We start from the raw sequence: 13,540 nt of genomic DNA, 5'->3' as shown, positions 1-13,540 counted from the left end.
ACACCAAAAACCTAGTCTCTGTCTGTAGCTCAGCATTTTGAGGTTCCCTCATTTTTATCTGGGACTCCGTGACCACCCATGTGCCTCCCTGTCAGCATCTGGACCCCTCTTCCATTCCTCACTTACAGTGTCACCATCTAAGGCCTCTTGCCACTGCCTCCCAACTGGCTGGCCTGGTGGGAGTCCTGGCAACAGCTTTCTCCATCTCCAAACATTAGACCCCGATTCTTAGGGCCACAGTGAGTCGCAGGACATTGGCTAATACAAAAAAATTCAGGACTTTATTTACCACATCGTTCCTGATGTCCCCAGAGAGGACTGCCGGAAGTAGGTGTCTCTTGGGACGCAATCTTGCTTCCAGCTGGCAAGGTCTGTTGTATAAGGTGAGAGGGGAAAGCTTGGCATTACGAATGATCCAGCATCGTTTTGAAAGCACCAAGTCTCAAACAAAGGTGGGGCAATGCAGGGCTCCATCTAGAAGGTTGTGCTCTTCATACAAGTGTCCAGCCGCCCTGCCTGGTTTCCTTTTCACCCATTGTGCTTAGGTAATGCACAAAAGGATGTAGGACCCAGTCAGTCCAGGTGAACCAGGGGGAACCAGAACTCTCTGCCCAGCGCCCACAGGCTGCTACGACGTAGACAGCGCGGGCCCTGCGCGCCCCCTGGAGGCTGTGAGGACCAGAGCAGGAGAGCAACCTTGACCTGTGAGGGCCCTGGCGTTTATTCCTGCAGGGCAACTAGAAAAATGACCTCCATAAAAATGGGCAAGGACAAAGAAGAAACGTTTGGCATGAAAACAAATGCCCTATGAAACTTCAAGCAGATGTTTTCATAGGCAGGATCTGTCACAAGCCCTCACAAGCACCAACAGTCGTAGGGTGGGGTCAGTCCCTCTGAGCCTATAGATAATAAAGGGAAACACCCACAAGATAAACGACCTGTTCGTGGCCACACAATAAGCGTCAGAGTCAGTATATGATCCAGCAGTGAGAACTAAAATTTATAGCCTTATTTGAAACAACTCTCAATATATGAAAAAAAAACGTGTAAATTAAAACCATTCATTCAATAAGTTGAGTGAATCCAGTAAGATAAATTCATCCTTCATATAGCCTTGGGCCAGGCAAGATTCTGGATGCCATTACACTTATTCCTTTCCTGGGTCCATCCAGGGGCTTGCTGTCTTGATAGCTCTTGAAGGAGCCTGGAATTTGAAGAGGGCTCAAAGTGTTGGCCCTGAGTAAGACAGTCTGGCCTCAACCTTCCTAATGCTGCAACCCTTGGTGACCCCCAGCCATAAAATAATTTTTGTTGCTCTTTTCATAACTGTAATTTTGCTACAGGTATGAATCATAATGTAAATATCTGCATTTTCTGATGGTCTTAGGTGACACAAAGGGGTTGCTACCTACAGGTTGAGGGCGGCTGATCTAAGGTCTGTGTGTCTTTCTTTCACTCCAGGGACAAAAGCAAGAGGAGAGAAAGGTCAGAGGAACGTGGTTCAGGTGAGGTGAGCCCGATTCTTCCCCAGTGTGGGCCACCCCCCAAAGGCCACTCCCTTCCCCCACTCTTTTGGCCTCATCTGTCGCCTTTGAGACTAGATAAATCACTCTCTGAAAACAGCTGATAGCGGGACTCTGCTGTGTTTAGTGCTGACAGTGTCTGTTGATTCTGTCTTCTGCTGGGCTCCTCCATTTCCTGTTTAGGCCTCCTTATGCAGGACTGTGCTTGTTTGTTAGATGAGCCTAAGCTAGAGAGAACCTGCAACAGGAGGCAGGCCAGGGTGAGGGCTATTTGGGGCCAGTGGGTCATGCCCTTAATCCTAGATCCCCAAGGTGTATCCGTGCGTGTGTGCCTATTCCCTCCCCTCTACTCAAAGTCTCCCTTTCCTGTCTCGAAGTTTCTGCTTCTTGCCACTCAGGACACCGCAATCTGAACGTCTTGTGACCTCTGTCCTTCCTGCAGTAGGTGCTTAGTCTCCTGGTCTCTGGAGGTCATCACCTTCCGAGCCAGCTCTCCTTGTTTGCCAGAACATGTCCTCGGTCTCTGGATTGGCTCCCTAGGGCCCTGGTCCCCAAGAAGGGAGGGCTCTGCAATTGCTGGGGATGATGTGGACATCTCTCAGACCACCCGACACAGCCCCAGATTATTTTCCCCTTCATTGACTCATTCTTGCATTTCATTTGCTGACCTTTGTTACTGTTGCCTAGATACCTTTTTTGGGTGCCTGCACTTCTCTTAGATACCCAGCTTGTGCCCCGAGGAGACTTGTGCCCAAAAGCTTGATGGAAGAGTTACACACAGTTAAACAAATAATAATCACTTCCTCTTCCCTCCTTAGTCTCATATTTCATTGAGATACAAAGGGGGGAGCTGTATTTAATAAATGCCATCCACAGATCAGATAATCTCTCTCCGAACATTGTATTTCTTCCAGAAACAGTGTCTCTCCTGCCCTCACCGAAGAACATGTGGTCAAGAGGAAATTGAATAAAGTCCTTTAATCAGCCACAGTAGTATTCGAATCATTTAATTTAGGATCTGACAACCACAAATTACTCTATTTTTCAGGCCAATTTTAGCCAACCAGGAGAACTGGCCCCAGTCAACTCAAGCTTAATAAATGCCTGATGGTGGCAGTTTCAGGGGAAGGTTTTCCTGGGACTTTTTGAGTATAAACAAAGCTGAACTCCCACAGCGTACACACCCGCCATGAGTTCTTGGATATGCTCCCTCCCAGGCTCCTGGTGGCCAAGAGTGAACCCTGGGGGTATTGAGAGCCAGCATACCAGGCTGCACAATGAGCTATCACCTTTGCCCCTGGTGCTTTTTATTCCTGGCCTTGAGTTCTTGTGGCCAGGGAAACAAGTCACATCAAATTAGACACAGACAGGCATGGCCCATGGCAACTCACCCGCTGCAGCCTCAGACTTCAGCACCTTCTTGAAACCCTTCACTGGAAATAGAAAAGAGATGCTTCTGAGTCAGAACCGTGTCCACCGGACTCCCCAAAGATGGCTGTTCCACAAAGCCAGTAAGAGGCAAAGGCAAGAAACTCACTTTCAGGACAAGTTCAACATACGGCATGAGTCCCCAGCAGTTAGGCAGATAAGGGTGAGCGAGGAAAAACCCATGTGGCCTCATTCTCCCCTTACTGTAAATGAGTCTGTACCAGACAGTTTCCTTTAAGCTGCTCGCCATAACAGACTGAGAGCGAGCAGCTTCTACAGTATAAAGGTGCCGTGCTGAGCTTCTGGAGCTTGAAGGTTCTTCTTGACATGGAAGAGCTACCTCTCTCAAGGGTCCTCGTATTGCCAGAGACTATTTGTAGATTTCTAAAGTGGTACAGGGTATTACATAGCAAAAAGATGCACACTAGAGTCAGAGCCAAATTTATTTAGCAGATGTGCTCTCAGAATAACCTATTACCCATTAGTACAACAAACAATCCCTCATGACTTGACCTCAGTTTGATCTCTAGAACTCACATGACAGGAGGGGAGAACTAACTCTCAAAGTTCCACATGCACACCATGGTTTGTAACACACACACACACACTCACACACACACACACACACACACACACACCATGGCTTGTAACACACAGACACACACACACAAACACACAACATGGTTTGTAACACTGTACTGGGTGGTTTTATGTGTCAACTTGACATAAGCTAGAGTCATCAGAGGAAGGAGCCTCAGCTGAGGAAATGCTTCCTTGAGCTCCAGCTGTAAGGCATTTTCTCATTTAGTGATCAATAGGGTGGGCCCAGCCATGGTGGGTGGTGCCATCCATGGGCTGCTGGTCCTGGGTTCTCTAAGAATGTGGGCCGGCCAGAGGGTCTAGGTCCTGCCCTGGATGAAATGACAGACTATGGACACCTCCATGGAAGGCGTCACCCTCCCTGGGGAAATGAGGGGATATTGGAGGGGTTGAGGGGAGGGCGTGGGAGGAGGGGAGGGAAAGGGAGAGGAACCTGGAATTGACTTGTGAAGCAACCTTGTTTCTAATTTAAATTTAAATTTAAAAAGAAGGAAAAAAAAAAAAGAATGTGGGCTGGCCAGGAAGAGAAAATAGTTAAGATCTCCTGGGTAACTGGGGTAGGGGTAGAAGGGATGGGATGGGGGATGGGAACATGAGGACTCCATAAGACTAAGTTGGGGGAGGGATTGAGGGGGAGAGCTATGAGAGAGATATCTTGATAGAGAGAGCCATTGTGGGGTTAGAGAGAAACCAGGTGCTAGAGAAAAATCTCAGGAGTCCACAGGATGACTCCAGTTAAGACTCCTAGCAGTAGTGGAGAGGGTGTCTGAACGGGCCTTTAATCAGATTAGTGACTACCCTAATTGTCATCACAGAACCTACATCCAGTAACTGATGGAAGCAGATGCAGTGACCCACAGCCAAGCACTGGGCTGAGCTCCTGGAGTTCAGTTGAAGAGAGAGAGGAGGGATCATATGAACAAGGAGGTCAAGATCATGATGGGGAAAACCACAGAGACAGCTGACCCGAGCTAGTGGGAGCTCACGGACTATGGAATGACAGCTGGGGAACCTGCATGGGATCAAACTAGGCCCTCTGAATGTGGGTGAAGTTATGTGCCTTGAACTGTTGAGGGGGCCCCTGTCAGCGGCACCAGGACATATCCAGGGTACATGAACGGGCTTTTTGGAGTCCATTTCCTAAGGTGGGATACCTTGCTCAGCCTTCATACAGAGGGGAGGGGCTTATTTCTGCCTCAATTTGGTATGCCAGACTTTGTTGCTTCCTCAAGGAAGGCCTTACCCCCTCCAAGGAGTGGATGGGGGTGTGTGAAGGAGGAAGACAGGGGCAGGAGAAGGGGAGGGAGGGGAACAGGGATTGGTATGTAAAATGAAAATAATTTTTAATAATAAATAAAGAAAAGAAGATGGGTCGAGCAAGCCAGTAAACAGCTCCCCCCTGTTTTGTGTTCCTGTCCTGACTTCCTTCAGTGATGAGCAGTAATGCTGAAGTGTGAGCCTAATAAACTCTTTCCTCCCCAACTTGTTCATCACAGCAACAGAAACCCAGACACACAGACACACAGACACATATACACAAACGCCAAGGCTTATAACACACAGACATACACACACACCATGGTTTGTAACACAGACACATACATATACAGGCACACACACACACAAATACTCATACACAAACACACACATATAGGCACGTACACACACATACAGGCATGTACACACACACCATGGCTTATTACACACACAAATACAACACAGAAACACAAGCACACAGACATAGACACACACACACACCATGGCTTGTAACACATACACATAGACACACTCAATTACAGGCACACATACACACACACACACCATGGCTTCATGGCTTTTTTTCTTTTCTTTTCTTTTTTCTTTTTCTTTTTTTTTTTCTTTTTTTTTTTTTTTGGATTTTAGAGACAGGGTTTCTCTGTGGCTTTGGAGGCTGTCCTGGAACTAGCTCTTGTAGACCAGGCTAGTCTCGAACTCACAGAGATCCACCTGCCTCTGCCTCCCAAGTGCTGGGATTAAAGGCGTGCACCACCACCACCTGGCCCTACCATGGCTTATAACATACACACACATACAGGTACACAAAGACACATACACACCATGACTTGTACCACACACATAATCACACACAGACACACACCTACACATATACCCACAAACACCATGGCTTATAACATACACACACATACAGGTACACAAAGACACATACACACCATGACTTGTACCACACACATAATCACACACAGACACACACCTACACATATACCCACAAACACCATGGCTTATAACATACACACACATACAGGTACACAAAGACACATACACACCATGACTTGTACCACACACATAATCACACACAGACACACACCTACACATATACCCACAAACACCATGACTTATGACACATACACACATACAGGCACACACAGACCCACATGCCATAGCTTGTAACACACAGACACACCATAATACACACAGAGAGAGACACACACACAAACACACAGACACACATACATTGGCTTGTAACACATACACAGAGACACACAATGTGTGCTTTTAAATAAAATAAATAATAATATTTGTTATTTATAAATGAATAAAATATTTTTAAAGGGAGAATCTAGTACATCTAGGGAACTATAAAATTTTCATGATATCCAATGCTTTAGACTTTCTTGATCAGGAATGAGTTACTGCACAAACAGAACTCTCAACAGTGGCGTTTATAGAGGGTGGGGTGTCTCAACAAGCATCCTAGAGAATCTCCAGGAGAAACCCAGCTGTGAAAGCCCTGCTGGGTTCCTGGGAACTGTCCAGCCACAGGCAGTGGCTCCCCAACACTGGACCTGGCACCATTCACTTGCCTCGGGCTTTGCAGATGGAGGCTTACTTCTTGTTCCTCTCTAGAAACTGAGATCCTGCCAAGGGGCTCTGGCTCAGTGTCTGCTCGAGATGTTTAACCAAATCAGTTCAAGAGCCACCGTCGACTAAGGAGACACCCTACTCTTGGCTCCTTCATGAGTGACTCAGGGGGATAGAAGAATCAGACAGCCTAGTCAAAGTCTGACCAGGCATATAGACACTAGTCAGGAGGTTCTTCCCAGACTCCCCAGCTGGTGGCACCGTTTTAGAAAGTTGTCTCCTTGGTAGTGGCTCTTGATTGCGTTCAGCATCCTGAGTAGACTCCATTAACCAAAGCCTTTTGTCAGGAGCTCTATTTCCAGAGGGGAACAAGAAGGAAGTCTCTACCTGCAGAGCCCGAGACTAGTGCATGCTTAATCCCAGCACTCGGGAGACAAAGGCAGGCAGATCTCTGTGAGTTCAAGATCAGCCTGGTCTATATAAAGAGTTCTAAGCCAGCCAGGACTACATAGAGAGAGAGAAAAAAAGAGACAAAAATGTAAATATGATCATATATGTTAAGGTCTCTAAAGACGACTCATAGTCAGGCAGTGGTGGCCTATGACTTTAATCCCAGCACTTGGGAGGCACAGGCAGGAGGATCTCTGAGTTTGAGGCCAAACTGAATGAGTTCCAGGACAGTCAGGGCTACACAGAAAACCTTGTCTCACAAAACAAAACAAATATGACTCATAAAACATAACTACAAAATACTTTATCAGTTCCCTTTGTCCTTTTTAAAATATTATTTGTTTGCTTGGTAATTTATTTATATAAGTAAGTGTTTGCCTACATGTATGTCTATATACTAGGTGTGTGCCTAGTGCCTCTAAGGCCATTAGAGAGACATCAGATCTCACAGGATCACTGAGTCTGGAGGAACAGATGGTTGTGAACCTCCATGTGGATGAAGGGAATTAAGCCTGGGTCTTCTGTAAGAACAGCCAGTGCACTTAGCCACTGAGTTAGCTTTCCTGCCACACTCTTTGTCCTAGAAATCCACTCCATGGTGGCTAGAGATGTACCTCACAGAGTACTTGTCTAGCATGCACAGAGCCCTAGGTTCTGTTCCCAGTACCGCGTTCACTAGATGTGGAGGTGAATGCCTGTCCCCAGCACTCAGGACATAGAAACTGCAAGATTAGAAGTTCTAAGCCATCTTCAACTATGCAGTGAGTCTGAGACCAGCCTGGGCTACATAAGACGGTATCAACAAAATGGAAATGAATGTGCCTAGGGCCACTGTTTCTTTCTTTTTTTTTTTTTTTTTTTTTGTTTCGTTTTATTTTTCGAGACAGGGTTTCTCTGTGTAACTTTGGAGCATATCCTGGCACTGGCACTGTAGACCAGGCTGGCCTAGAACTCACAGAGATCCGCCGCCTCTGCCTCCTGAGTGCTAGGATTAAAGGCGTGCTCCACCAATGCCTAGCTAGGGCCACTTTTTCCTTGCTCCTTGATTCTATGTAAGGCAAATCCCCTTATGACTCTTCTTTGCCCCAGCACAGCAATGCCCTCTGCTTCTTCCTGCTGCTGTTTTTTTCTCCTGCCAATGTGTGTGTGTGTGTGTGTGTTGCACTTGTTATGCTTGTTTGTTTGTTTCTTATATCTCATACTGCTCTCAAACTTACTATCTTCCCACTCCCATCTTACAGGTGTAAATCACCATAGCAGCCCAGGAAGCTTTTTGCTCAGATTCTAATTTGACCTCAAGGTGGTTCTGTCATGTCAGAGGTCACTCTTGATCTTGGCATGCAGCCACATCCCAGTGTGGCTGTCTTCTTCACTCGACCATGGAAGCCAGCCTGTCTTCTGATGTCGAAATTCTCTGGCATGAATAGTCCCGGATTCACTGCATCCTTAAAGCTCCCCAAAACATGACTTGATTCTATCAAGTAGTTCCACACCACCCTTTCCCTGAGTTTGAGGCAAAGGGCAAATTCTTCACCAAGGTTGGGAATTTACAGCACCCACTTTCCAGACATACACAGAGCCCAGAACTCTGCAAATGCAGCACCCAGGGTCCATCCTACCTCCAGGGCCCAGGTAGGATTGATGCTGTTCCTGAGCCCCAAGGCTCTGAAGAGTCTTGAGCCCTGAGTTCCCAGGTACAGTCCCGAAGCCCCCAAGGGACACAATGAGAGATCAAATGAGGACTCCTCTCTTTCTAACACATGAATTTCTTGCCTTTTCCAGATGTCTCTGGGTATAATAAAGTCTCTTGAGTGAGAAAGAAGAAGGTGCCCCTGCCTGCTAAGGAACATGACTGGTGTGACAGTGTCTCAAGCAGCCACCCAGCAACACCCCCTTCTGCTGCCCAGCTGGCTATTTTCTCCCATTGGAGGCTGATTAAACCTATTCAGAGAAGAATTGTGATTCTTTGTCTGTGTGACTAAAGGATACCAGAACTTCTTGATCTGGAGACAAAATAAAACAATGTTCTAGGCAGGCCAGATGGCTCAGTGGCTACAGGTTCTTGCTGCCAAACCTGATGACCTCTATCCAGTCCCCAGGACCTACATAGCAGAAGGAGAGACTCAGCTCTCACAAGTTATCCTCTGACCTCCATGGCATATTCATGCCCTCACCCACCCACAAACTAACTAAATAAAAGTAATGAAATTAAAATAAAGCAACCATGTTCCAGGAAGCAGAAGAGGGGTCTGGAGAAAGGGAAGGTCAGTGAGTGTTGTGGAGAAAGGAGGATCCTGAATTCAAAGTTGGCCTTGCAAGAAGCTCAGGGCTCACATGTATCCTAGAATCTCTGTCCCCAAAGGGAAGGGGTCTGTTCTGTTCTCAGTGTGGCCCAGGAGGAGACAGATGGTCTCAGGAGGGAAAGCAATGCCCAGGGACCATCCACACCAGCAAACCTATCTCAGATGATTAAATGGCAGTGGATAAATTTAACTAAATATGAGTAATGGGGACACAGAGGGGAAGTGAAGAGAAATAGAATATTTTAGCAACATAAGGAAATGAGAAGAAAATGACTTTGCAACAAAATGTCAAACTTCTGTGCCTGGAGGAGATGTAATCTGGTCATTGCAAGCTCAGGGGAGCGGGGGAGTCTGTGGTTATTTCAAGTAAATTTTAATTCACTTTAATAACATATGGCTAAATCCCTGCAGGACCATGTCCTGGAACAGAACTGGGAGGGATTTCTTTTCTTTTCTTTCTTCTCCTTTTTCTTTTCTTTTTTTCTTTTGGTTTTTTGAGACAGGGTTTCTCTGTGTAACAGCCCTGGGTGTCCTGGAACTCGCTCAGTAGACCAGGCTGGCCTTGAACTCACACACATCCACCTGCCTCTACCTCCTGAGAGCTGTAATTAAAGGTGTGTGCCACCACTGCCCAGCTGGAGTATTTTTTAAGTTGTGCTTCTATCCATACATACATACAAACATGCATACATGCATGCATGCATGCATGCATGCATGCATACATCTGACCAACCACCATGTATTTGGCTGAGAAAAGCCAGCCCATCCTCTGCCAGACTACAAGAGATCCTAAACAGTTGAAAAGACAGAGATATCAGAATAGAAAGTAGCAATGTAGAACTACATCCAGGCCTAACACTTGTTGGCTCATGGCACTGATGTGATTGAAGGAAAGGATGTGGGATAGTATCAGAAAGGCTTGTCCATCAAGCTGGATCTTAAAGGATGAATAAGTTCACCAGATAGGCAACTAAGCCAGGAGCAATCTGCACAGAAGGGACTACATGTGACAAGGGGACAGTACCATATGCAACATTGGGGTACTTGTTACAATCATAGGGCTAGGAGAGACTGGCCAGAAAAAGGAGAGATGAAGAAAGGTAGGGAAGGAGATTCATGACCAGTGAGCCCCTAATGAGGGACAAAGTCTCAGGAAGGAAGAGTCTAAAGACAAGATCTCCTTCAGTCCACCCAGTGCCTAACGTAAGCCTCAACCTTGAAGATGCAATTCAGATAATCACTCTCCTCAAGAAATCTTTCTGCCTGGCTCAAGTGGATTACACTCCTCCTATGTAGTGTTCCCCAACCACACCATCGTCAGCCTTGTCACGCCCCACCCCCAGTCTTAGTGGTATGCCTCCCTACCTCCTAACCAAGCCCAGAACACCCAGCTCTAACGATGCTGTGAGACCAAAACAGGAACAACGTACCTTGCAGGTTAAGGGTTCTGATTGCAGTTAAGACAGCTAAGAATAAGTTCCTGTTTATCCTGTGCTAAGTCCTTGCAAGTTAAGTTTTCTACTTGTAATTAAGAATAAGTTCCTGTTTCTTAGATCTGATGCAAACTGCAAAATACGTTTTTCAGCCTACACTAAACTTGTGACCCCATTCATATCCCTACCCTTGTTCCTTCCCTTTCATTGTGCTTTTCATTTATTCTTTTATTTCTTTTATTTTTCTAACAGTATGTACAGCCAACTCTCTTGCCCCTGTGAACACCTAATCTCTCCTATAAAAGGGGCCTCAAGAGACTATGGCCTGCAGGGCTGCTCTCTCAAATCCCAATTTAGGGTGAGACAGCCGGATGACCAGTCCCGGATTCACCCCCAGAGAACAGTTTGTTTTAATTAGACAATCTTGGATTTGGTCTTTTCTCCTCTTGATTCTCAAGTTTAGCAGATGCCCCCCCATACACACAGCACATGTGGCTTCCTGGATCCTCTCCTGTCTATGGGATCTTCTCCCAAAGATGAATAAGGTATTCTGGAAAAGTACTTTTGGAGTCTAAGACCTGAATTTAGATTTTCTAGAGGCACCTGTCAGAGGAAAGGATGTTTTCCAGAGAGATTCTGTAAGCCTCCTGAGTGACAATCCTTCCTAAATTCCCAGAACTCTGAATGGAAAGGGGAACTTTTGCTTTCTTAGCAAAGCAAGAAGCCTGACCCCAAGTGGAGAAACCAAGCAGCTAGAGGATTGGAACAGGAGGAGCCTGGAACCAGGGCTCAAAGCAGTGACAAGAGGTATGGGGGCCCAGTTACCAGATCCACCTCTTTAAACAGAGAAATGAGAACAGCACATCCTGCAAAGTCCAAAGATGTCTACTAGGGGGCCAAAAAGCTTACACCAGCCCCTGGGTCACCATGGTAATGCTGCCGTTCCCCACGACACTGGTCCAGAAGTAAGGAGAATGCCAGAGGCATGGCAAGCAACTGGGACATTTGGAGGATGGCTATCACTTCCAGGCAATCTGTGAGTCCAGAGCAAGAATCAGGCAGAAACAAAACAAACAGCTGGCTTACCTTCATGACCTCACAGTATGCCACATCTTCTTGGCAAGCGTGAGAGAAAAATAAAATGTGGTTTTCCATCAGTCAGACCAGCTCCTTCATTATACAGATGAAATAGGAACTCAGAAAGAGAGAAGCACTTGGTGATGATCACACAGCTGAAGAGGAAGGAAGGAAAACAAGTCAGGATAGTGGCCCACGCCTGTCATCCCAACTCAGAAGGTGGAGGCAGGAGCACTCGGAGCTCAAAGTGAGTCACTGCTACACATCCAGTTGGAGGTCAGCCTGAGCTACAGGAGACTCTGTCTCAAACACAAACATCCAGGCATGGCGGTGCATACCTCTAATTCCAGCAGAAGCAGAGGCAGGTAGATCTCTGTGAATTCAAGGCAAGCCTGGTCTACATAGATACAGGACAGCCAGGCCTATGTAGAGAAACTTTGAATAAAAACAAACAAAAACAGGAAGTCCTAGTTTAATAACATGTTCTTTAAGAATCTTTTTGCTGGGTGGTGGTGGCATACACACCTTTAATTCTAGTACTTGGGAGGCAGAGGCAGGTGAATCTCTGTGAGTATGAGGCCAGCCTGGCCTACAAGAGCTAGATCCAAGACACCTAGAGCTGTTACACAGAGAAACCCTGTCTCAAAAAAAAAAACTTTTCTTTTGTGGTGTTCAGTAGGCAAATATTCAACTATTGAATTATAGCCCTGTTAATTTTCCTTTTTTTCTGGAGACTGGGTCTCAAAAATGTATGTTAACTAATAAAAGTTTGATCCTTGAATCTACTGGGATAAGGAACATGTTTACAGCTCAGCATCATTGTGACACCCCGCACTGTGTCAGTAAGCAGACTGATCTCAGCACCAGCCCAGCTCTTCTCGGAAATTGGTGGGTGGTGTGCAGAGGACACGAGAATCTTCCTTAAGAAAAATGCGCTAAGCCTAGGCAGGTAGGAGGCCAGGAACTCACTTGTCACATGGGCGAGTATACAGCACTGGGAGATAAGTCATTTGGATTCCATATGTGACATGTGGTAGTTTGGTAAGTTTCTTATATTCGGCTTATAGTCTCTGAAGCTTTTTTTTATACATACAGTGCAGATAGAACATCTATCTTAACCCCTCCCCCCACACCAGGGATTGAACCTAGGGCATAATGCACTGAGCTATAACCCCAATCTATTTTCATGGGTTCTTAAATTCAAATTAAGATAATGTATGTAAAATGCCAGGTTTTGTTCTGGCAGGAACAAACTTGTCAAGGTAACAAGAAACCTTAAAACAGAAAAAAAAAGTAGTGTGTGTGTCATAGTGACCAGCAGATGGCGATGGAGGCCAGTGATCTGGAGAAGGCTATAAAGCCTTAGGGTCAGGGCAAAGGAGGTGTGGCTCTCTCCTGTAATCCCACCGCTCTCAAGGCTGAAGCAGGAGTATAGCCAGGAGTTTGAGGACAGCCTGAGTTATATAATGAGTTCAAGCTAGTTGCAACTATATGGAGGGGATGAAGGAGCTGGAAAATTACTTCCCCCAAAACAACCCAGAGTGGCCCCTCAATGAGATGGCTTCAATTATACCTCAGATGAGGAATGCTGAAGTTGTGCAGTCCCCAAGCAGCACCCCAGTGGTATCCTCATGACTTGGTGTCTTGCTGTGTGCAGGTAAACAGGCAGGGATTGGGATTCTCTCTTCACAGGTTTTCATAACAAGGCTGAGGTGAGGTCCCATTGCCTCTTGCTAGTTTTCTTGAATTCTCTTGTATTCTACAAGGGATCTCAGGCAGAAGGCTGAACCCACTGGGGACCCAGTGTGCAACTGAGGACCTAGTTAGTGGTCCTGGTTGTTATCTTCCAGCCGGAGCAGAAGAAGGC

General features: G+C 46.3%; 1 long non-coding RNA gene across 1 annotated transcript; it reads right to left on the bottom strand.

Moving 5' to 3' along the window:
- Positions 1-280: 280 nt before the first annotated feature.
- LOC121136294 lies at positions 281-11,819 on the bottom strand. Its single transcript, XR_005873438.1, has 3 exons — positions 11,683-11,819; positions 2,915-2,956; positions 281-371 (listed from the first exon to the last, which is right to left on the bottom strand). It is a non-coding gene; the product is annotated as an uncharacterized LOC121136294 (long non-coding RNA).
- Positions 11,820-13,540: the final 1,721 nt, after the last annotated feature.

Source organism: Mesocricetus auratus, unplaced genomic scaffold (assembly GCF_017639785.1).
Source record: "Mesocricetus auratus isolate SY011 unplaced genomic scaffold, BCM_Maur_2.0 Super-Scaffold_100062, whole genome shotgun sequence".
NCBI lineage: Eukaryota > Metazoa > Chordata > Mammalia > Rodentia > Cricetidae > Mesocricetus > Mesocricetus auratus.
This window is presented reverse-complemented; position numbering and strand designations above follow the sequence as displayed.